A 24,331-nucleotide genomic window follows, 5' to 3' on the forward strand; every position below is an offset into this window, starting at 1 on the left:
GGATGCTGGTGTATTCTGGTTGTGCTTGTGGGCTCTCTTTCGTTGAAACCCCCTGTCATATTGTTCTGGAAATTTTTTTGTTTGAATGAGGTTTTGGTGGCTAGATTTTAAGAAATTTTGTAAGTGATGAGGGTTCAAAGTTTACCCTTCATTAACTTTCATAGAAATCTGTCTATCTCTATGCGTACTACAAATACTTAAAAGAAATGAGGATTTCTTCCTTGTTTTTCTCCCTACAAATGAAAACATACAAGGTATGGAACCTACCTTCTTTTTCTATGCTCTGGTGATGAGAATTCTTGAATTGATGGTCCTCGGTGTCCACCTACAACACTGTGTGATAATTCTCCTTGTATCCTATAGTTTTCCTGTAGTTTCTTGTAGATGCTCTTGTTTCCTGTAGGTGCTCACTGTTTCCTATAGGTGCTCACTGTAGGGAGGCCGAGAGTAACTCTTTCCTTCGATGACTACTGTAGGTTACCTCCGCCTTCAGATTGTTGAAATAACCAATACTTTGCATGGGAGTCAGTGATTATTTCTATTTGTGGATGATTTCATTGAGTGATGTGCTGGTTGGCCAAGTATGAATACCTCCTTTTGGACTGTTGGTCCCAATACAAGTTCATCATACCACCTTTCCTCATAATCATCTTCTGCTTCCATTCACCATAAATTAACCACTTTTTCTATTCATTCCTTTTTTTTTATGTGACCTTGCCACATGTGCAGTTGACTAACCCTTTACCTTTCATTATCGGATTGAGTGTGGCCAAGTTAACTAGTAACATTTGCTTCTAAAATCAACTTCCTACATATTCCTACAGTTTAATCATATTCATACCTATGAGGGAGTATTTGTGAGATGACATACATGTTGGTCCTTTGCCTTTTTTATGCATTATGGAGAGTGGTGTCAATTTGTTGTTCTTGACCTAGTTGCATATTCTCCACTGTTTTTTTTTCCTTTTGTTGATGGTTTGTTTCTTTGATGATGTACAGGTGCTAGATTTTGTTGTTTTTGAGCTCTGGAAGAGATTCCTTATTCCTGTAGTCATTGTACTGAAAGTGGGTTGGAGTTGTTGTGGTATTTTTTGTGCAATAGGCTGCTACAAGATTTCCTACAGGATGTCTACACGATGTCGTGTAGCTATCTTTTTCTTGAATCTCTGCATCTTTTCTCTGCTCTGAAGTTGAATGGGTATTGGAATGAGTGGAAGGTGTGGTTATGGAGCGGCAGGTGAGGTAGGCTACTGTTGGCATGCCCCTTTTTTATCTTCTTTTCTCTTTCTTGCTTTTTCATATTTTCTAACTTGATTTTTTTCTGATGGACACAGGGGTGACATGGTCATGAAGGGTGTGGGATGAGGTTTGGTGAAGTCAATGGCTATTTTCATATTCCAAAACATGCCTGTGTCACCATTTTTCCATTGGAATGCCCTTCCTATACTTTTCCAAGACCTCCTATAATAGCTATAGGAAACTCTTATAGTAATTACAGGAAATCCTATAGAAAACACATAATTGCTTGGAATTAGAATCTGGAGTTGAGTATGGATGGAAGAACATGGGGATTATGGAGGAGATGAAATGGATGAAGGAAAACATAGTGTGTTGTAGGGCTTGCTGCCCTCTGTATCCTATGCTCATTATCTTCTTGCAAACTTGCAAAAATAGAATTGTTATTAGTGATAGGTGTGAGGTCCTTGCCATTATTTTCTATGTTTTTTTCTTTATTTCCTTTTCGTTTTTTTTGAAAGACAATTAGGTTTCCTCGAAGGAGGTTTTCATCCTTGTTTCCTACCCTGGGTGCCTCAAAAAAGGTTTTCACCTAGATATATATATCTATATATATTAATACTCTTGGGCTGCCTTGAAGAGGTTTTCAACCCAAAAGTTGGACTCAGGTGCCTAATGGATATTTTCACCTGGGTCTCTTTTTTTTTTTTAAGAACCAGGTGAGGTGGAAGTTGAGACTCCTTCAATCACCATCACTGCCTTGCTGATGCTACTGATGAATTCCTGTTTTGATAAGGGATTTTTATAGACTTTTAACCTGTACCCATTGACAAGCAAAGGGACACCTTCTACATCGATGGTTCTTATTTGAACATTGCCATTATCATGGCAATTTTCTATCACATATGGTCCCAACCATATGGTCATTAACTTTCCTTTGAAATCTTTGTACCGAGAGTCATACAACAAGGCCCAATCGCCTTCTTGAAATAGTTTGTCCTTGATATTTACATCATGCCAGATTTTCCTTTGTACTTGAGTCACTTCTGTGTGTAGGAGGGCCTTCATCCTAAATTCATCTAACCCATTTAGCTGGAGCAATCTTTCTTGTTGTGCCCTTGTGACATCTAGATCCAATTGTGTTGCCATCCTTAAGGTGTTGTATTCAAATTCAATGGACAACAGGGCTCATCTAACCCATTCAGCTAGAGAAATCTTTCTTGTTGTGCCCTTGTGACATCTAGATCCAATTGTGCTGCCATCCTTAAGGTGTTGTATTCAAATTCAATGTACAACAGGGCTTTCTTCACATAGACCAACTCATAAGGAGTGAAGCCAATGGTGGTCTTCTAAGTAGTTTTGTAGGCCAAGTGGCCTCCACCAATTTGTTTCCCCAATCCTTCTTCTGTTGCTAATCACTTTGGTCGGAATTATTTCCAATGGTCGGTTGGTGACTTCTACTTGCCCATTAACCTGTGGGTGATAAGGAGTGGACTTTCTGTGCTTGATCTTATTTTGGCTTAACAGATTCTCAATCATGTGGGATGTAAATTGACTTCCTTTATCAGTGACCATCTCTCTAGGGTATCCAAACTTGTAAAACACATTCTCCCTCAAGAATTCAACCACTTTTTCTTCTATGGCTACCTTCATAGCTTTGGCTTCAGCCCACTTTGTTAAGTAGTCAGTGCACACAATGATGTACTTCGTTTGTATGCATGGAGGGTCAATGGGCCCGATGAAATCCATGCCCCACTTGTCAAATGGCTTGAAAGACACTTGAGGTCGCAAAGGAATTTCATCCCTGGGGGTAGGTTTCCCCATCCTTTGGCATCAATCACACTGTTTGGTATACCTTTTTACATCTTCGTGGAGAGTGGGCCTGTAATAGCTAGCTTGTGAAACCTTGAATGTTGTCCTTTTGGATTCAAAGTGACCTCCATAAGTTCCATCATGACAGGCCAGAAGGATGTCAAAAACTTCCTCCTCCCTGACACATCTTCTAAGAATTTGATCTAGACCCATCTTGAAGAGATTGCTCCAAATCCAAGTGAATGGGACACTTTTTCCTATGATTATACTCTTGTCCTTCGAGGACAAATTTGGAGGGAACTGTACAGATACTAAGTAGTTTGCTATTTCAGCAAACCGTGGAGAGAGAACTGAAATGGAAAATAAATGCTCATCTAGTAGATGGTCATCAACCATTCCTTCCTCACTTGTAGGCAAAGTCAATTTGGATAAAAGTAAAGTAAAGTAACCATCTAATAATCTGAGCATTTACATCAGGTTTGTTCATCAAATAATTAATGATAGCATGGTTGATATGTACAAATGTCTGGTAACCAGTAATGTAATGCTTAAATTTATTCAATGAATGGACAACAACTAGGAGCTCTTTTTCAATTACTGTGTAGTTTAACTTGGCTTTGGACAGATTCTTGTTGATGAAGTAAATGGCATAAGGTAGCTTGTCATCTATCTGGCCTAGAGCTGCTCCTATAGCTTTGTGAGAGGCATCAAAATGAATGTGAAAAGGAAGAGCCCAATTTTGGCCTCGGAGAATAAGTGCAGTAGTCAACTTTTCCTTTAGGGTTTCTAGGGCCTCTTAGTAGCTTTCCGACCATAAAAATTCAAAGTCTTTGGCTAATAATATAAATAAGGGTGAGGTTACCTTGCTAAAATATTTTATAAATCCCCTATAATATCCGACTAAACCTAAGCAACTTCTGACATCCCTCTACTTGTGTGGAGTAGCGACCCTTTTTATGATGGCTATTTTATTTGGGTCTACTTGTAGTCCTTCCTGGGATATTAAATGACCTAGAATAGTCCCTGCAGTCATTAAGAATTCACATTTTTTGGGACTAAGGGATAAGTTCATTTCAATGCATTTTTTTAACACCTTTCCCCGGTTAGAGAGAGCCTCCAAGAAATCCCACCCATAGGGGGTGAAATCATCCATATAAATTTCTACTAAATCATGGACTAGCTCTGCAAAGATGCTCAGGACTTCTCTTTAGAAAGTGGCAGGGGCATTGTATAAACCAAAAGGAAGGACCCTATAAGCAAAATAACCTCAAGGACAGGTGAAGGTGGTTTTATCCTGGTCCTCTGGGCTGATTTGGATTTGATTGTAACCACTGAATCCATTGAGGAAAGAGAATAACTTCTTTCCTACCAGACCATCTAATACTTGGTCAATGAAAGGTAGAGGGAAATGGTCCTTCTTTGTGGCTTTGTTTAGCTCCCGGTAATCCATGCAGATCCTTTTCTTTCCATTTTTCTTTGGAACAAGAACTAGAGGAGACACCCACTCACTGTCCGAGATGGCATAAATGAATCCTGCATCCAACAAGTTTTGCAGTTACTCTTTGACTCTATTCTTGAGGGCTGGATTCATTATCCTCTGGGGTTGGCAGATTGGCTTGTAACCTTCCATGATGTAAATGTGGTGAGCACACACCGAAGGGCACACTCCCTTCATTTTTTTGTAATTCCAAGCAAAGTCATCCAAATTCTCTCTTAGCATGTTACATAACTCCTCTTCTTGGTGTACACAGAGAGAGCAATTGATTTTCAATGCTCTTTCAGGGCCGAATTCTATCATCTTGACATGAGTAGGGTTTGATTTAGATGAGCATAGATCAATCTGAGGGTATCCTTTGGCTTCCTTTACTACTTCCTCCAGAGACATGGTGTTGGGAGATTGATTTTGGAGGACGTGTTCAATTAGGTCATCTTCATCAGGCTATCCCCCTCATATGGAAGTTTCTAGGGTATAGATTGGGGAAGAGTAGACTTTATCTTCTTCCTCCTCTTCTATCCACAAAGGTAAACCATGCTCTTGGGATGGTTGAGGAGGAGGGTATAAGACCAATTGTTTGGACAGATGCCCATTTTTTATGGTCATATTTCCACCCCTATAGCTTATGTAGGCATTGGTAATGGCTAGCCAAGGCCTCCCAAGGATGAGAGGATAACCATTGAATTTGGTTTGAAGCTGGAGAACTAAGAAGTCAACAGGGTATTCCTAGGAATCAATGGAGACCATCACATCCTCAACAATTCCCTCAGGAGCTATTGTGGATTGGTCTGCAAGCTGCAAGACTGTCGTGGTCTTCCTTAATGATCCTTGGACATTCAGCTTGAGAATAATGTCCTTAGTCATCATAATGATGGCAGCCCCAATATCAATCAAGGTATGGGGAACAATGGTGCCATTGATGTGTACATCTACTATAGGACTCTGAGGATCTAGATACTTTGGGCAAATTACTTGCCCCAACATTAAGTCAGGAAGTTGTCTAATGAAATTAATGGTAGGGGTGTCTTTCTCTCACCTTCCTAGATGTTTGAAACACTTCTCTTTGATCAACTTGTTGTAGAGGGGGACATCTTTGATAACTTAGAGAAGCGGGATTTTGACACAGATTTTTCAACACACACAGAAGTTGAGTCTCTTCTAGGAGGTGTTGGATAGGATGGGTTAACCTTTCAGGAAAGGGGGGTGGATTCACTCTAGGTACACTTTCCTCTCCTTCCTCCTCACACTCCCTAGGTGGAAATGGAGGTTTGTTATTCGGAATCACTCTCCCAGACCTAAGGTTAATTTCATGAATTCCCACAACATAGGAAGGGTAGGATGTTTCTCCATTATATATTTGTTGTTCATGTATTTTTTTTGGGTTCAGGTTTGGCTGGGCAGGCATCTGAGATTTTTTAGGTGGAGTAGGGTGTAGGAGTTGTGGTTGAGATGGAGGTGAAGGTAATAGAGTTGGAGCTTGGTTGTATGGGGGTCTCCACCCCTAGGGTGGTGCATTCCACTGAGGTTGTGGAGGAGTATATGGCTGAAATGGTTGGTTGGCCAATTGGGAATGGTATTGAGGCACAAAAGACCAAGGAGAAGGTGTAGACTGGGAAGGATGAGCAGGGAGCACCAAGGAGGAATGGACGTGTTTTGATTAGGGTTGTAATATGAATAGGATGAGCCTTGCATGCCCTGTTGGTATGGTCGAGGTCCATGAGGCCTCCTTTAATTTATGTAGTAAAGTTGTTCAGTCACCCCTTAGGTTCCATGATACACAAATTTTAATCCAGGCAAAGAATGGAACTTTTCTATGGAGTGGTTTTCCTCAAAGACGGAGCAAGTTTCTATAAGTTTCAATGGACATTCATTCCTGGGGTGCTTCCTTGTGCATCTAGGGAGGAAGATGGCTAATTCTCTCTCTTCTTCCTCCTGCTTCCTTTTGATCTACATAGTGTCCATTTGCAGAGTAAGGGTTTGCAACATTTCACTCTTAAAGTCTTCCAACATGTTCCCAATTTCACTTTTTATGGATGTATTGGAAGAGGATGAACTAGCCACCGCTTGACTAGCCCTACCCTTCTTTCTAGTTGCCCATGAATGATTTTTTTAAATTGTCTTGATATCATCATAGGGTAACTAGTAGATGTCCCCTCTTGACAGCAAGTTTAGGGTTTCTAGGAGATCTTCCCTGATCACCCTCAGAAGGAATAACTTAAGTGATTTAGGATCGAGGATGCACCTAGCCCTTTTGTAGCTGAGTTGGAATCTTTCCTCATAATCCTCTAAATATTCATCATGTCCCAAGGTCATTCTAAAAATTTCCTCTTTGGTATTTTCGGACTTGCAATAGTCCCTATACCTATTGTTGAAGGATTGTTGCATCTGAGCCGAAGTGGTGATACTATCCCCAAGTAAACCCATGAAATAGCATAGGGATGTACCCTTGAGAGTGGATGGGAATAATTTCAACTTCTGATCATCAGATGTGTAATCATAAGTTTTGCATATGACAACAAACTCAAACAAAAAAGTATCTGGATCTTCTAAGGTCGGGACATGGAAGTGAGGAAGAGTAGAGGGGCTTATGTTTTTCATCTTAGCATCCCCATTAGTTTCTCTAATGGGAAAAGCACCCTCACTCTTTCTTTGTATCCCCTTTCGTTTCTATTTTCAGCCATTGTGTCAGTTGGTGGAATGATTTCTTCTTCTTCTTCTTCTTCCCCTATAGGCTCTTCAAAAATATTTGGTTGTTCACCTAAGGGGTCCTCTAGCTTACAACCACCAAAGAAGAGGGAAGGTTGGCTGTTTGAAGTGGTGGGGGTATTTGGCAGAAATTTTCATAAGTTGTCTCTATTCCTACGAGGCATGAAAGGAGTGTGTTTTTTAATATTTTTTTAAGTTTTAAACTACTTGCAAAATTGAAAGAAAACATAACTAAATTGCAACTATTTGTTGAATGTAACTAATTGCAGAATGAAAGAGATAAGAAAAGGAAGAAAGAAACAGAAATCACATCTACTCAGACACCTCCCCAGCAACGGCGCCAAAAAGTGATGAGCACCAGTATTGCAGCAAGGATGTTGCAACTGATAGGGCTACCAACTTTCTTTCATCAACCTGAGCTTTGTACAAACTTGGAGGTGACAATGATGTATACACAAATAGATGTAATTGGTCTACTCTTGTCACTGCTTAGCTGGGGCAATAGACCACTAGGGTTTCTCAAACCAGCCTTCTATTGACTAGAAGAAGTCTGATTACCAACTGGAGAGGGGAAATTTACACTAAATGAGAGAAAATAAATGTTGCCTAATTGCAAGAATGAAAGACTAAAAAAATGCTTGCAAAGTAACATGAAATCCTCTATCTACTTGTCAACACACATTGCTTCCAAAAGAACCCTACTTGTCACATGTGAGGTTTTAACTAATCTAAGCATGAAATCTGATCTAGAGAGTACTAACTGCTTTGTGCATGTGTAAATATAAAAGAACTCCTTTTTTTTAATCTTTTTTCTTTATAAATGTAAATGCTAATCTTTACTTGTTCTTTGGAAGGGAAGACATGTGTGGAGGAAGAGGGTTACAATGGTTTTGATGGCTTGGAGGTGAATTAGGGCCCTAATCCTAGCTTCATTGATAATTTTTCTCAATTTGGGCTCAACACAAGCTACTACAAGATTTTCTATAGGATGTCTACATGATGTCTATAGGATGTACTAGTTCTCCTACAGGATTCTGTGTTTTACTATAGGAACAAGCCAAAAGCTTAGGAAGTGGTCTACAAGGTGTAATGTAGTTTGGGAAAGGTGAATAAGGAGGGAATAAGGCATGGAAGTGGCAGACACTACTCAAAACTCAAGCAAAGGCTTTAATATTGTTGGATTTGCCTAATGGAAATGGAAAATTTTTCCTTATAAAACAATAACTTTAATTGAGACTATAGTGACTTTTGGCAACATGGGTGGAAATGGCTTGGATGAGGCTAATGAGATGAGGTCTCCCGGTAGTGTAGAGGCTCCTACAATGACACAAATCATTGTTTCCATTTATGCATAAATTCATCTATAAACAACAATGGTTTATTCAATAGAAGAAAGCAAAGTTGTTACCATTAATTTGCTAGGTTCATGAATGGAAGTGCTTGAAATCAATACAAAAGCGTTGTGAAATTAGTACAAAACCTAAGAGATCAGGAATGCCAATTGCAACTTATCCTACAAAATTGAAAGATAATGACCTAATTATCAAGAAACCCTAGATTATGTAGAAAACTAAGAATTCTATTTTTTGGGTTGTATGGGAAGTGTTCCTCAAATCATGATCCCTGAAAGGGAGAAATGAGGTGGAAACCACTTGTGCACAACCTTTCTGGAATATCTTCTTGTCACTACGATGCTACTATTAGAACTATTCAAAAATGGAAGCAACTAATTAACCCTACCAATACTTATAAATTAACAACACCAAAATCGGTTCAACCACTAACTATGAGTATAATCTAAGAATACATCTACAAAAAGAGGAACCTCTACTACTAAGGTTGGGACCTAACCCAATTGCTTCATTCCTCTGATTCAACCTAGTGCTACATCAAGGGAATGCTTCTCATTTTCATTAAAATATAAAAAATACACAAGAGTGCTTAGTTACAATGCTTCAACTCGAAAATGCTACTTAGCTATCTTGAAAAGAAAAATCTGAATCGTAATGAGTCTCTAGGCCTCTTTATTTATACATTTGAAGTTACCAACAACTTCCTTAAATTTAGGGAGGGTTGGTTCATAATCTCAAGATCAACTGGTCTTCAACTATCACTGGCTTAGCTGCTTGCAACCCTGACTTGACAAGACTTGATTGAAGAATCTTTGGGTGAGTGAGGAGTTAAGGAGGGAGATCCTATCTCCTAGAATCCCTCTTGTTTGTCTCATTCGAGTTCCTGTACTTTAATTAGCCAAAATTTTCTCCAAAACCTACAATCAATGCACATTAGACCACTAGACATGACATCTCATCTTTACTCCTCTCATTAAGCAAAATATAATTAAAACATGTAAATAATTATAAGAAAAGTTGCTTTTAGTAAGCTGGAGGTGCATTAAGGTCCATATAATTTACCCATTGATGAGCCTCATCACCCATTAGGGTCTTCTAGGTGAGTTTGGAAGAATGAAGAACAACGTAATTGTATTATGCAATGGTCATTAAATGCAAATCCAAATGATCATAATAAGGCTAAACTGCTAATATAAAGCAACTTTTTTTAAGACGGGTCATTAATGGAGGTGAAATAGATCTTACAAAGATCCTCACTCATGAATGTTCTGTAGACTTGTTTAAGAAACAAGTGATGTTAGAGAAGTTGCAGTGGTGTTTGACTTCTCTTAGCTTACAAAAGATATGATGAAAGGACTTTGACAAGTTGTAATGAAAATTGTTGTTAAGGTGGAGATTGTTAAAGTATGACAAGAATTAAAAGAAAATGTAAAAACTAATTTTACCTAAGTAAGTTTTTGTTATGATTACTTTAACAGTGTTTGTTTAGGAAACTAAATGATAGTTATCTTAACCAATGTTACAATGCCTACTTCATTTTGTGAATCCCGAGAGATGGAAGAGGACGTAATCCTTTTTGTAAATTTTCTCCTAGTTATTTGTAGATGTTTAGTGAAAAAATATTAGAGTTTTACTATGTAAAATTTTGTGTGTATTATATAATTTTGTCATTATTTTTGTCTTGAATTCTTGTACAGAATTATAATACCAACAATAGACTTATAATACCAACAATATTTCTAACTTCGTCATGGTAATCTCGCATCCATTGATGTAAACTTATGTATTCCTATTACTTACATTTCGTAGAAATGCCCCCCTACATTCAAGTTTGCATTTATGGTCTTTTTTGACTTTTCACCTTTTGGTCATGTTAAAAGGCCACCAAAGAGTACCAAATCCATAAAACTTTGTTACTCTCACAATTTTGCTACTAGATTGCCTACCAAGTATGAAAAGAATATGCCAATGCAAGAATCCTTTATTTAAAAAAATAAAATAAAATTACATCACTTATAAATGATCAAATCAATTTAATTGAACATGACTCTATTTACTTAGAAAACACTCAATATCCAATTTTTTTCTTAAGAATAAAACCCACTATAAACCATGTGAGAAGATTTTGAATGAGTGACCGCAACATAATAAAAAATAAAAGTATTCCATCTCCTCTATATAGAGTAATTTTACAATAAGCAAGAATAGATTAGATACACAAATTATTTAACAAACAATAAGCGAGATTAGATTTGATAGTGAGCTTTTCCATGGGTATAAAAGGTCTCAAGGGGAATTCGAGAGGAGAAAGGCCCACTATAAACCATGTGAGAAGATTTTGAATGAGTGACCGCAACATAATAAAAAATAAAAGTATTCCGTCTCCTCTATATAGAGTAATTTTACAATAAGCAAGAATAGATTAGATACACAAATTATTTAACAAACAATAAGCGAGATTAGATTTGATAGTGAGCCTTTCCATGGGTATAAAAGGTCTCAAGGGGAATTCGAGAGGAGAAAGGGCTAGCCCAAGAGCTGAGAAATAAATCACTTGTTGCAGAAAATGTTGACAACATGTAATGTAGCTCTAGAAATGTGAATACATGATTAAAGGAAGCTATGAGGGATCCCTACAACATAAAATGTAGACAACATGTAATGTAGCTCTAGAAATGTTAATACATGATTAAAGGAAGCTATGAGGGATCCCTATAACATATTATAAACATTAGCTCTAGAAATGTTAATACATGATTAAAGGAAGCTATGAGGGATCCCTATAACATATTATAAACATTAGGGTTGACTAATCCGCTTTCTACCCGGTCATTAAAAACAAGAAACTCATGATATAGTACTCTAATACACTTAAGCCCAAGCTCCATATACCACTCACATATCTTTCATACTTATACTTTCCTATGCAAGTCTTAGAGCCAAATCTTTCTGGGCTCAAGTGCAGGTACCCACATTAGCAAATAAAATTTTAGTAAATTTGGAAAAATATAGATTTTTTCCGTAATAAATATTTCGGGACAAATTTAAAAAACATAATTAATTAATTAATTTTCCAATTTTCAATTTAAATTTTATAAAATTTTAATTCATTTATAAAAAATAAAAGTAATAATCTAATTGTTCTTACTCAAATAAATTTGACTAGAAAATAATTATAATTTAACTAAGCAATTATAATAAATCTTTAATTTCATTTCTATTAAAACTCTGTATTATGTCATAATATTAAATAATGGATTGAAATTTGTAATTTCAAAAATTCCTCAAAAATATTAAAAACAAAAACCATCAAAAACCATTTCTATATAAATGTTATTTGGTAATAATTTATTTTTAACTATTTCTTTTTACAAATAGGAATTACAATCTTCTTCTTTTATTAATCCCGTTGAACTATAAACAACACAGAATTTCATTTCAGTTGATGATTATAGAATTGTTAATGAAGTTATCTCTACGTGTTTCTCTTTGCGCTTATACAGGTTAGATAGTATTTTTAAATTATGTTATATATATGTGTTTCGTGATATGTCAAGTATCATTCTCTTGACAAATATTCTCGACCCTTGCTACAGGAGGTCTAAACAAATCAGCAATTATAACAGGTAAATATATGATTTCTACCAATTCAGTCAAGGTGAATTTGCATTTTGTTTCCATTAACATGTTCTTTGGGGATTGCTATCAATCTCTTCGTTCGATTGCAGGTTGCTCCATTGGAGGGGCTCTTCTGACTGTTGAGATTTTCTGTTTGGAGTAAAATAGGCAAAAATCTCTGTAGGTGACAACAATAGAAATTCAGTTCCTAGATTAGCTCCAGGTTGTTGGGAGATGATTAATGCCTCCTATATTTGATGTGAGTGAGTTAATGAGGTTGTTAGATTCTTTTTGCTATATAACAGGCAACCATTCAGATTGTTTGCTATGTGGGTGAGAGTTTTGTGAGGATTTCATTATGTAATCCCCTGTTTGATTAATAAGTTTGCCGATGCCTATGTTGTGTGGACGTAGCCCAGATTGGTTGGGTGAACCATGTTAAATTCTTGTGTCTTTATGTGAATGATTGATTTGCTGTGTATTTTGTTTAATTTAGCTGAGCATCTGATCTCCAACAATTGGTATCAGAGCGAGTTGGAGGAGCGGCACAGTTGGAGGTGGAGCGCGTGCTCAAGCTGGAGCGCTGGCTGCGTTGTTTGAGCTACAGCGCATAATTGCTGGTTCAGAGACACACAGTGCTGCGGAGTGTGTTGGTTGTCTGTTGATGGCGCATAACCAATTATATTAAACTCTAATCGCCCAACCAACCAGCGCGCTGACCAGAGACGCTGCGTGGAGCTGGTTGAGCCTGCGTGGAGGCTTGAAATTGCTGCATTGCTGGAGGAGGTCGCGGGTTCTGCAGTGGATTAGCGTGTTACCTGATTGCTGTTACCTGATTGCTGGTGTATTGGCGTATTACCATATTGCTGTTACCATCCATTGGTGGTGCGTATTGCTGTTACCGTCCATTGGTTAGTATTGCTATTACCGTCCATTGGTGCGTATTTAATTAAGTGCTGGTGCGGTTTTGGTGCTTGATCACTATGCGCCCAGAAAAACCATAGTGATTGTTGGTGCTGCGTGAAATGGATATGCTTTAAAAACGGCGTAGTTATATTTTAAAAAATGCGTGGACAGATCAAATATATGTGCTGTGTTTTACATATATATGTTAACATAAAAGGTTGAAACGCATATGATATACACCATGTTACAAACTATATGTTAACATAAAAGGTTGAAACGCATATGATATACACCGTGTTACAAACCATATGTTACACATATTGTATAAACCATGTTAACGTAATGGAAAGTGTAAACATATGTTAAATGGTGGATTAATATTAAAGTGGGTGAATGCATATGGTGGAGTAGTTTTTTGGTGGAGCGGATCAATCCTTCCATTGGTGATTCAAACTTTTTTTTATGGTGTGCGGTGAGATATATATTTGTTATAAATTGCAGAATTGGTACATTGTGATTCACACAACAGAATATTGTTTTTTGTTTTATTTAAAGGCAAAGACAGAAAGGCATAGGCAGTTGGTTTTTTCTATTGCTGGTATTTAAAGTTGGATATTGGAGATTATTGTGTTTTTTTTGTTGATACAAATGGCGAAAACTCAAAGTGCCCGGTTCGAAATCGAGAAATTTAATGGCAAAAATAATTTCGAGATCTGGAAGGTAAAGATGCATGATCTGCTGGTACAGCAGGGCGTGGCAAAGGCATTGTTGGGCAGGTCCAAACTGCCTTCCCCCGTGACAGATGATGAGTGGAATGAATTGGATGGAAGAGCCTTGAGCGGAATTCAGTTGTGTTTGGCTGATGATGTTTTATTTAACATCGTGTCAGAGAAGACTGCAGCTGGTTTGTGGACGAAGTTGGAGAAGCTGTATATGACGAAATCCTTGACAAATCGGATTCTCCTGAAACGGCAGCTTTATGGTTTGCGGGTGAAAGAAGGTACCTCGATTACTGATCACCTGAATGTTTTTAATACCTTACTGGTGCAATTAGACAGTCTAGATGTGAAATTTGATTCAAAGGATAAGGCAATAACTCTATTGTGTTCATTGCCCGAATCCTGGGATCACATTGTTACTTCCATAAGCTTTAGTACAGTAGACATTCTTGAGTTTGACGATGTTGTTGGAGCCTTGTTGTCTGAGGAGACGAGGAAGAGGTCAAATGCAGACACTTCTACGTCAGAGGTAATGATGGCCAGAGGTCGGTCAAGAGAGAGACACTCTGGGGGAAAGCATAGCGACTCTCGTTCAAAGTCCAAAGGAAAGAAGACAAAGGTGAAGTGCTGGCATTGTGGTAAGGCTGGACATCTGAAAAAGGATTGCTGGAAGCGAAAGCAGGCTGCTAAAGAAGGCTCTTCGACAGAAAAGAAGGAAGCCAACACCACAGATACAGGTTCAGTATATGGTTCAGGTATGAGTGATGAGGTATTGTCTGTTAATGTATCAAAACATGATCAACATTGGTTGTTAGATTCCGGGGCATCTAACCACATGTGTATTCATAAAGATTGGTTTAAGACATATAGATCAGTTGATGATGGAGTCGTGTACATGGGTAATGATGTCACTTGCAGTATTGTTGGAAAAGGAATTCTGATGTTTTTACAGTTTTCAAGCAGTTTAGAGCATTGGTAGAAAACAGCACTAGTAGAACTATAAAATGTTTAAGAACTGATAATGGTGGTGAGTTTACTTCCAAGGAGTTTGACAGCTATTGCAAGGATGCAGGGATCGAGAGACATAAGACCACGGTTTATACTCCTCAGCAGAAAGGAGTTGTTGAATGCATGAACAGGACTCTTCTAGAGAGAGCAAGGTGTATGCTGAGTAACGCCGGGTTGCAAAAGGAGTTGTGGACGGAAGCAGTGGCAATAGCTTGTTATGTGATAAACTGATCTCCATCAACGGCGATAGGCTGCAAGGTTCCGCAAGAGGTATGGAAAGGACACCCTTGTGACCATTCTAAACTCAGAGTGTTTGGTTGTGAAGCATATGCTCTAGTGCCTAAACATCAGCGAACTAAATTAGATCCAAAGTCTAAAAGGTATATCTTTGTTGGGTATGGTGATGGAACAAAGGGATATAGATTGTGGGATCCTACTACCCGCAAAATCATCATCAACAGAGATGTAAAGTTTAATGAATCCTCTCTTGTACAGTTAGATGTAGATAGTAGATTGAAACAGGATGATGTATTTAATTTCCAGCACATTCAGTTTGACAGCATTTCTAATGATAGTCATAACGACCATAGTTCAGATTCTAGTCATGAACAGGTTTCAGAATCAGATTATGAACAGGGTTCAGATGGAGGTCATGAACAGGTCTCAGATGGTGATCATGAAGACGTTCCTACAGATGATAGACAGCCAATTGTGGAAGCACCAGAAACATTCTTAAGGAGGTCTACAAGGATCAAACGCCCTCCGAGAAGGTATGATGATCATGTTACTTCAGTTGCTTTGACTGCTAATGATGATGAACATTTGTGTTATCAGGAAGCTGTAGAAGGTTCAAATAGTGATAAGTGGAAAGCAGCCATGAAGGACGAAATGATGGCCTTAAGTAAGAATGGTACATGGGATTTGGTTGAGCTTCCGAAAGGCAGGAAAACTGTGGGGTGTAAATGGGCTTTCAAGCTGAAACGGGGTGTGAATGATACGAAAGACAGGTACAAAGCACGGCTGGTTGCAAAAGGGTTTTCTCAGAAAGCCGGTATTGACTTTCATGAGATTTTTTCACTAGTGGTTAAAATTGTTTCAATTAGAATTGTGTTAGCATTAGTGGCTTTGCTTGATTTAGAGTTGCAGCAGTTAGATGTTAAGACTGCATTTCTACATGGTGACTTAGATGAGGAAATATATATGGAACAACCGGAAGGGTTTGTTCACCATCGCAATGAGAAATTTGTCTGCAGGCTCAAGAAGTCATTATATGGCCTGAAGCAGTCGCCTCGGCAGTGGTATAAGAAGTTTGATTCTTTCATGTTGAGTCAGAAATATGTTAGAAGTGAATATGATCATTGTGTTTATTTTAAACAGTTGAATAATGGCATATTCATTATCTTGGTATTGTATGTTGACGATATGCTTTTAGCAAGCAAAAGCATAGAAGAAATCAACAGGTTGAAGGCTCAGATGGCAAGGACATTTGATATGAAAGATCTAGGAGCAGCAAGACAGATTTTGGGCATGGAGATTTTCAGAGACAGGAGCAATGGTAAGCTATGGCTATCACAACAAAAGTATATTGAGAAAATACTTTTGAGGTTTGGTATGAATAATGTGAAGCCTGTTTCAGTCCCTTTAGCTTCCCATTTTAAGCTTTCTTCGAGTTTATGTCCTAATACAGATGAAGAAAAGGATTATATGTCTCGAATTCTGTATACCAATGTAGTAGGGTGTTTAATGTATGCGATGGTTTGTACTTGACCAGATATTTCACATGCAGTTGGGGTTGTCAGCAGGTACATGGCAAATCCGGGTAAAGAACATTGGTCAGCAGTGAAATGGGTGCTTCGGTATTTGAGAGGCACAAGTAGTTATTGTATTACTTACAATAAGAGTAGTGAATCTGTTTGCGGGTATGTTGATTCTGATTTTGCAGGTGATTTGGATAAGAGAAGGTCAACTTCAGGGTATGTCTTTACTCTTGCAGGTGGAGCTATTAGCTGGATGTCAAAGCTACAAAACATTGTTGCTTTATCCACTACTGAAGCAGAATACATTGCTGCTTCGCATGCTTGCAAAGAGGCGGTATGGTTGAAAGGTTTGCTTGGTGAGTTCGGTAGGTTACAGGACAACATCAGGTTACTTTGTGATAGTCAAAGTGCAATACATTTGGCTAAGAATCCGGCCTATCAATGTAAATCAAAGCATATACCGATCAAGTACCATTTTGTAAGACAGGTTATCACTGAAAGGGGAGTCTCTCTTGAAAAGGTGCATACAAAGGAGAATTGTGCAGACATGTTCACGAAACCAGTTTTGTTAGAGAAGCTACGCTGGTGTTTGGCTTCTCTTGGCTTGCAGAAAAGATAAAATAATAATAACAGGGCATCAGGCTAATTGTTGTCAAGGTGGAGATTGTTGAGATTTTCTGTTTGGAGTAAAATAGGCAAAAATCTCTGTAGGTGACAACAATAGAAATTCAGTTCCTAGATTAGCTCCAGGTTGTTGGGAGATGATTAATGCCTCCAATATTTGATGTGAGTGAGTTAATGAGGTTGTTAGATTCTTTTTGCTATATAACAGGCAACCATTCGGATTGTTTGCTATGTGGGTGAGAGTTTTGTGAGAATTTCATTATGTAATCTCCTGTTTGATTAATAAGTTTGCCGATGCCTATGTTGTGTGGACGTAGCCCAGATTGGTTGGGTGAACCACGTTAAATTCTTGTGTCTTTATGTGCATGATTGATCTGCTGTGTATTTTATTTAATTTAGCTGAGCATCTGATCTCCAACACTGACAGCAGTAGCAGTCATACTACTATTCATGATGTTTCATGTGAAGAAGAGAGAAACTCTCATCTGGGATTTTACTAGTGGTTTCAGCAAACACAAGAGGAAGGACATGGAGGAAAGTGGACTCAGTGGGCTTAAGATACGTAATTTTCCCATATTCTCTTACCAAGAACTTTGTCAGGCTACAAATTGCTTCCATAAAGAGAACGAAGTTGGGGATGGAGGGTTCGGATTGGTTTATTTTGGAAATATTGGGGACGGACGAAGTGTGGCCGTAAAGAGACTTTATCAAGATAATGCTAGAAGAGTCCAACAGTTCATCAACAAGGTGACGACATTTTCCAGCTTGAATCATCCATGTGTAGTTCGTCTTTATGGCTGTGCCTACGAAGACACTCCAGAGCTTCTGATCGTATACGAATTTGTCTCAAATGGAACCTTGGCTGCTCATCTTCATGGCCATCGCAGAGGCCCCAAGGCATTAGCATGGGACATTCGTTTGAACATTGCTATACAAACTGCCCAGGCACTGGCTTTCCTTCACAGCCTTGATCCGCCTTTATTCCATAGAGATGTTAAATCTTCTAATATTCTCCTGGACGAGGATTTCGATGTGAAGATAGCAGATTTTTGGGCTTTGCAAGCTTATGCCCGATGATGCCACACATGTCACCACTGCTCCACAAGGCACACCCGGCTATGTTGACCTACAATACCATCAGTGTTATCAACTGACGGAGAAATCTGATGTCTACAGCTTCGGGGTTGTTTTGATGGAGATCATCTGTGGCAAAATAGCAGTTGACATAAATCGAAAGAAAGGAGAAATCAACCTTGCAAACATGGCAATAATAAAGATCCAAGAGGGGGCTTTGCATGAAATAGTGGATGAGCAGCTGGAGATTAAAATGAATCCAAAAATGAAGGTCGTGGTAAATGCAGCTGCAAAATTGGCCTTCAGATGCCTGGTGTCAGAGGGGGATGACAGACCAGTTATGAATGAAGTTGTTGCTGAGCTGGAACAAATCAGACAATCATGGCTTACTTCAACACCTCCAAGTGAACAGTGGGGATCATTTAATGACATCAAACAGCCAACGACAGAGGCAGTATCTCCCATATCTGTGCAGTACAAGTGGCCTACCATAAGCTCCACTCCCAACAGTAGTGTATAAATTTCTGCGTTATAACTCATCAGCAGTAGACCAAGGAGGACCATACTTTCCATCCACTTTGTGTTGATATCCAACTTGTAGAGCTTTGGGGCTATGCGTCTTAAAGCTTTTTGTTTTACAGTATCAGTACAATCTCTGAAAAGGAGTAGAGTCTCTGTTAAGTTTGTGACAATTTAGTTGTTTCACTGACCGGTTTACAGAACATACATCTCTGTATGGTTTTAAATTTTAATCCAAAGGAAATATCTAAATACCTCTATTAACATATTTAGCTCGAACGAGGTCAGGGCATTAGTTGTACCATTGCGAACCGTGTTTTTCTGATATTAGTATGTTATGCACAAACATACTTCATTATTGTTTCTATTTCGTGTTGTGCAGTGATCGTAAATTATCTTTATCATATTTGCTTAACGCAGAATATTGTGTACTAAAATATAGTTGAATTCGTTTTATTTTTGAATTGTTTATAGTTGATTTAATTTTTTCATTAATAAGGAAAAATTATAAAAGATTATATTTAAATTTAGTATTTTGGAAAATTGGAAAAAAAATAATATTAAAAATATATTTTATATTTTGTAATTATTAAAATTATATAAAATTACTAATTTTATTTTTTTTTTATTTTTTTTTTCAAAAGGTGGAAAAACCTATCAAACTCAGTTTGTCAAACCAACAGTGAGGACAGCCATCTCTGGCTGCTATCCGCGAATGTTAGTTGACACATCACTGTTATCAAGGAAAACCACGCCACTAATTTTATTTTATTTTATTTTACATAGACGTAGTTTAAGTTAAATGTTTAACATTTTGTTTTTTCACTTAAATTTAATACAAAACAAATTTCTAATTTCGTTTATTTAAAACAATGTTACAAACTATAGATGCCTCATGGCATTTCATTGGCTTTGAGCGTCGTAAAAAAATGTAGTGTTTGACAAAAGAGTCTTTCTCCAACTTTATTTATTTAAAATAATATTACAAACTATAAATGCTTCATGGAATTTTTGTTTGATAAAAAGTATTTCTCTAATTTTATTTATTTAAAGCAATGTTACAAACTATATATGTTTCATGGCATTTTATTGGCTTTGAGCTTCTTAAAAACGATGTATTGTTTCACAAAAATTCTTTTTCGAACGGTGATAGGAAGATCGTAACTATCCACCTTTTACAAAAGCTAGATATTAAGAGTCTTTTTATATATCTCTTAGAAGTAGTCTCATATTCATTCCATATATCATTTTCAAAAAGTAAAAATGTCATGATAAAGATCAATAAACATCCATATATTATAGAATTTACTTAAATACAAGGGTTTCCAAAATATTTTTGTTTTTGGTTTTTTTCAATTTTTGTGACTTCAAGTGTGCCTTAGTCCATATCTTATTCCCGTAAAGTGACCAATTTATTGTTGTATTTTCTCAAGAATTAGAGTAAGACTATAATTGTGAATTCCAACAACTCCTTTTACCCAATTTATGATTTTTTGAGATTCCCCTATGGTGAGAACTTTTGTTGTATTTTTTCAAGATTTAGATTGAAAGTATAATTGCAAAATCTAGCTATTTCTTTTAACCAATTTATGTCATTTTGAGAATGGGTCCATAGACATGGATAGAGGTAATTCCCCGTGAGATAGCAATTTGAAACAATAATTTGAGAGTAGGTTCCTTTCTAAGAGCATTTGGTGGGCTCCAGTATTGTAGCAATAATGCTACAACTCCTGGAGCTTCCTTCTCTAATTTTATCAACCCAGTAGTTCGTAACAAACTTGGAAGCGACGGTGCTGTATGCACAAGTACTAGCTCTTGTCGCAGCTGTCACTTGGTCAGTTGGCACAAGTCCGCTAGGGCTCAAGCCAACTTCTATATGTTCTCAAAAGAAGCTTTCTAAATGATGAACGAAGACTATCTGAAAGGAAATTAACCTACTTTGCAAGAATGAACCAAAAGCCAACCAAACATGGAAACCCTAGTAAACCCTAATCTGACTAGCTTAATCCTTACAATGCAACGATGAGAATGCAACTTCTAACAATGATGCCATTACTTCTAGTGATATGAGATGCATGAATTTAAACTACTTCCATTGAGGAAAACATGTTTTTATATTTTTGCTTAAGTGGTTGGAGTTATTATGATTTTGTTTCTGATTGGGTTTTGACTGTGCAGGGGTAGTTCGAAGGGAAAGAAAGCTTGGGAAAGGTCAGGAGGGCTAGGAGAGGTTCCAGGGGATCCAAAACATCATTCCACAGAAGTCCACAACGTTCAGGTGCTCGGCAACCGAGTTTGCAGGCTTCTACAGGATGTCTGCAGGGGATCCTACAGGAAGCTCAGGATTTCTACAGGAAGTCTGCTAACTTCTACAGGATGTGCTATCGTTGGAGTTTTGGGTGATGGAGGAGTCGAGGAGCTGTATGGGTGGATAGGTAGGATGAAAAGGGAGCTTGTGATGGCTCAGGGACAGAGATATGAGATGGAGAAAGAGTGGGTACAGTTGGTTGGTGAGTAGAAGGGTGGAAGCAACGAAAGGTTAAAAAGATGGAGCTACGTGAAAAGTAGAAGGGTTGGAAGGCAAACGAGCTGAACAGAGGATGGGTAGGTGACTTGGGCGTGGTTGAGAAGAAGAAGAAGATAACAGAGTGATGCAACGCAGTGTAAATGAAACAAATCTGCACAAAACCGAGAATTCATTCACCTATTCTAACTGTGTTATTAAACCAACGAACAGCAATGTAAGCTTCAGAGAAAAATCGTGCATGGTGTTGGAATGAAAAGGTATTGCTCCAGATCAGAATGCATGGGCGGTTCTATGACTGAAATGATTGTGTTGCAGCTTGCATGAACATATAAGACTGCGTTTTTTGGTGGTTGGTACGGTCTACACCCCAATCTCTAAACAGAGATGGCAGTGAGTGCACTGTCAACCTTTTCTTGGAGCTCTAATGAATGCTAATCCTCCTACTCTAATCTAAGCTATTGAAAGCACTTTAACCATGAACTAATCCTAATCAATCATATTAAAGAAATTAAATCAGCAGACTGTGTTTTTCAAATGCATGTCAAAGCAAAGAAATGAAGTGCTGAAAAGAAAGACAAGTAACAATACAAGGAAAAAGAGGTCTATTTCTCTCAGGTTGGGCCCTAACCTGAGAGCTATAGCTCCCTTAAAAACTCAGAATTGAATCCAAAGCTACCTACCTTTATTGAATAATCATGAGTCTAACATCATGCCAAAACTGGCTTACAAGAAGCAAAATCCGAGCTGGAGCTCGTGCTTAGAAATTGCAACAGTAGTTCAAAAGTTCAAAAAGCTCCTATCCAAGGCTACGGCCTCAATATTTATACATGATGAGGATCAAGTTGGCTTCCTTAATTAGTGGAGCTTGGTTATCCAACTAAAAGTTAAACTGTTGTTCCTGTAGAATCCGTTGGCTGCCTTTAAGCTCGGTGGGGAGAGCTGTTGGAGCTCGGAGTTAGGGTGGAAATCACGAGGAAGGTCATCAAGACTGTGGACAACCTCCCTAAAAACCCGCAATGCCACCTTGGCTGTCTCCTTGTCTCCATTTGTGTGGTCTTTTGCTCCCTTTAATGCCAAAAAACCTGAAATCATCATGTATTAGCCACATAGATATAATGCATGCCCTTCTTCCTACAAATAACACGAATATACCAAGAAATGAATGCATAAGTGATAAAAGATGAAGGGTTGAGCAAGGTAAGTAGGCCAAATGAGCCCAAATTGTTACCAAAAATTGGGGCTCATCAACATTTTATTCAAGGGATAGGATTTGATAAACACTCTTGAGAGCAAGTTCCTTGCTAGAAGCATTTTATGCAATGGCTAGGCTTTGCAAAACAATCTTAATCAGGCTTTGAAAAGCAATCATGGTTGTAGAAGTGGCCTTGTCTTCAGACATGGCATTGTTTATTTTTAGCCATATTTCCCAAGCCACAATTAAGGGAAGGGGCCTATGGTGAGTTTTTTTGGCATAATAGCCATACAGAAATGATAGAAAATTGATAGAGATTAGAAAGATTGATTGCACACAACACAAATGACACTTAATACTTTTATTGATCACCAGAGGTACACATATATAGGACATAAATTACAGACTTCGACACATCTAGATAATGACTCCAACTCATTACATATGAATCAACACCTTCTAGAGTGAGGTCTAGGAACTCACATTGACAACCACACATGACTTAGAAGCATTACTTCCAACACTCAACCTTAATGCTTACATAGAAAACATTAAAGACACATATTACAACAACAATATGATATTTGTGTGACTAGTCTTAATCGACACTCACATCCACTTTGGAATCTCGTAAACACCTCTATTTCTTCATCACCACATATTCGAGCTATAACTTGACCTCCATTTAGAATATAACCACTTCTGACCATCTTTCACGTTCTTTGCAGAATTGATGCTTCTCGACCTCCTAGAGCATGACGGGTCAGTGTCAATATTGAACCATCCTATTGACATACCTCCATATGTTACAAATGGTCTTCCACTGTATTCCCAGTTATCTAGGAAAGCAGTCTGAGTATTGAATGTATTCAAAAGTCAATTATACAAGGTGACCTCTTATATACATAATCGAATTAACATGTACGCTGATGTTTTTGGCTCCACACCAAGCCACCAGCTAATAACAAATTATACATAATCAAATTAGCAATATGTTCTTGTGTCATCATATGCAACAAAAACCACCCATTTAAAAATATTAAACTGTTTTATAATTGATTCTCCATTTTATTTTTCACATTACACACTACAACATAATAAAACTGTAATATTTTTTTTTCTTTTACATAATAAAACTGCAACTTTACCAAACACCACAAATTGAACAAAATATCAAAACACATTTAACAAAACTATAAAGTTGACAAAGCAATCTCTCCAATTTCCTGGGTAGCACAAACTTCCGTAGCCACAAGATCAAGATTTCCATGAGATCAGGTATTCACTTTATGCATATTGTCCACATGAAAGGGCGAAAAGGTACTCTCATAATCAACGACAATAGCATTTCTTACCAACGAGAGTTTCCCGAGCACTATCCTTATCAGTTAATTCAATAAAGTGAACAACTGAATTTGGATACACATAAACACCGCCAATCGATAACCGCTTCAAACAAAAGCTCTTCCCACTTGCCAAGAGAAATATGAACCTCGCCAATAGGACCTCTACGACAATGGCTACTTTAAAATAATGGAAATAGAATGCAGCATGGTTGCTTCGCTACTTCCCAAGCATTCACTGCACCATTGGTGAAATGAATAATATTCATGGGTGAAAGATTTATCGAGTAACAACTTTGCTCCACATAGGCATCCTTGATCCAGCTTATGAGATTTAGATCTAGATAAAAATAATGAAACTTGAATTAATCAGAAGGAGTTGCAGCTCACAGGTGAGAACACCACCTGGAGACTGCACTCAACAAAACAAGGAGGAGACTCTC

General features: G+C 37.8%; 1 pseudogene; it reads left to right on the plus strand.

Moving 5' to 3' along the window:
* The first annotated feature begins 17,761 nt into the window (after window positions 1-17,761).
* Window positions 17,762-18,310, plus strand: LOC149260024 (LEAF RUST 10 DISEASE-RESISTANCE LOCUS RECEPTOR-LIKE PROTEIN KINASE-like 1.2 pseudogene; annotated as a pseudogene).
* Window positions 18,311-24,331: the final 6,021 nt, after the last annotated feature.

This window comes from Pinus tabuliformis, chromosome 6, assembly GCF_031772625.1.
Source record: "Pinus tabuliformis cultivar Carrire ecotype Pingquan chromosome 6, CPIR1, whole genome shotgun sequence".
Lineage (NCBI taxonomy): Eukaryota > Viridiplantae > Streptophyta > Pinopsida > Pinales > Pinaceae > Pinus > Pinus tabuliformis.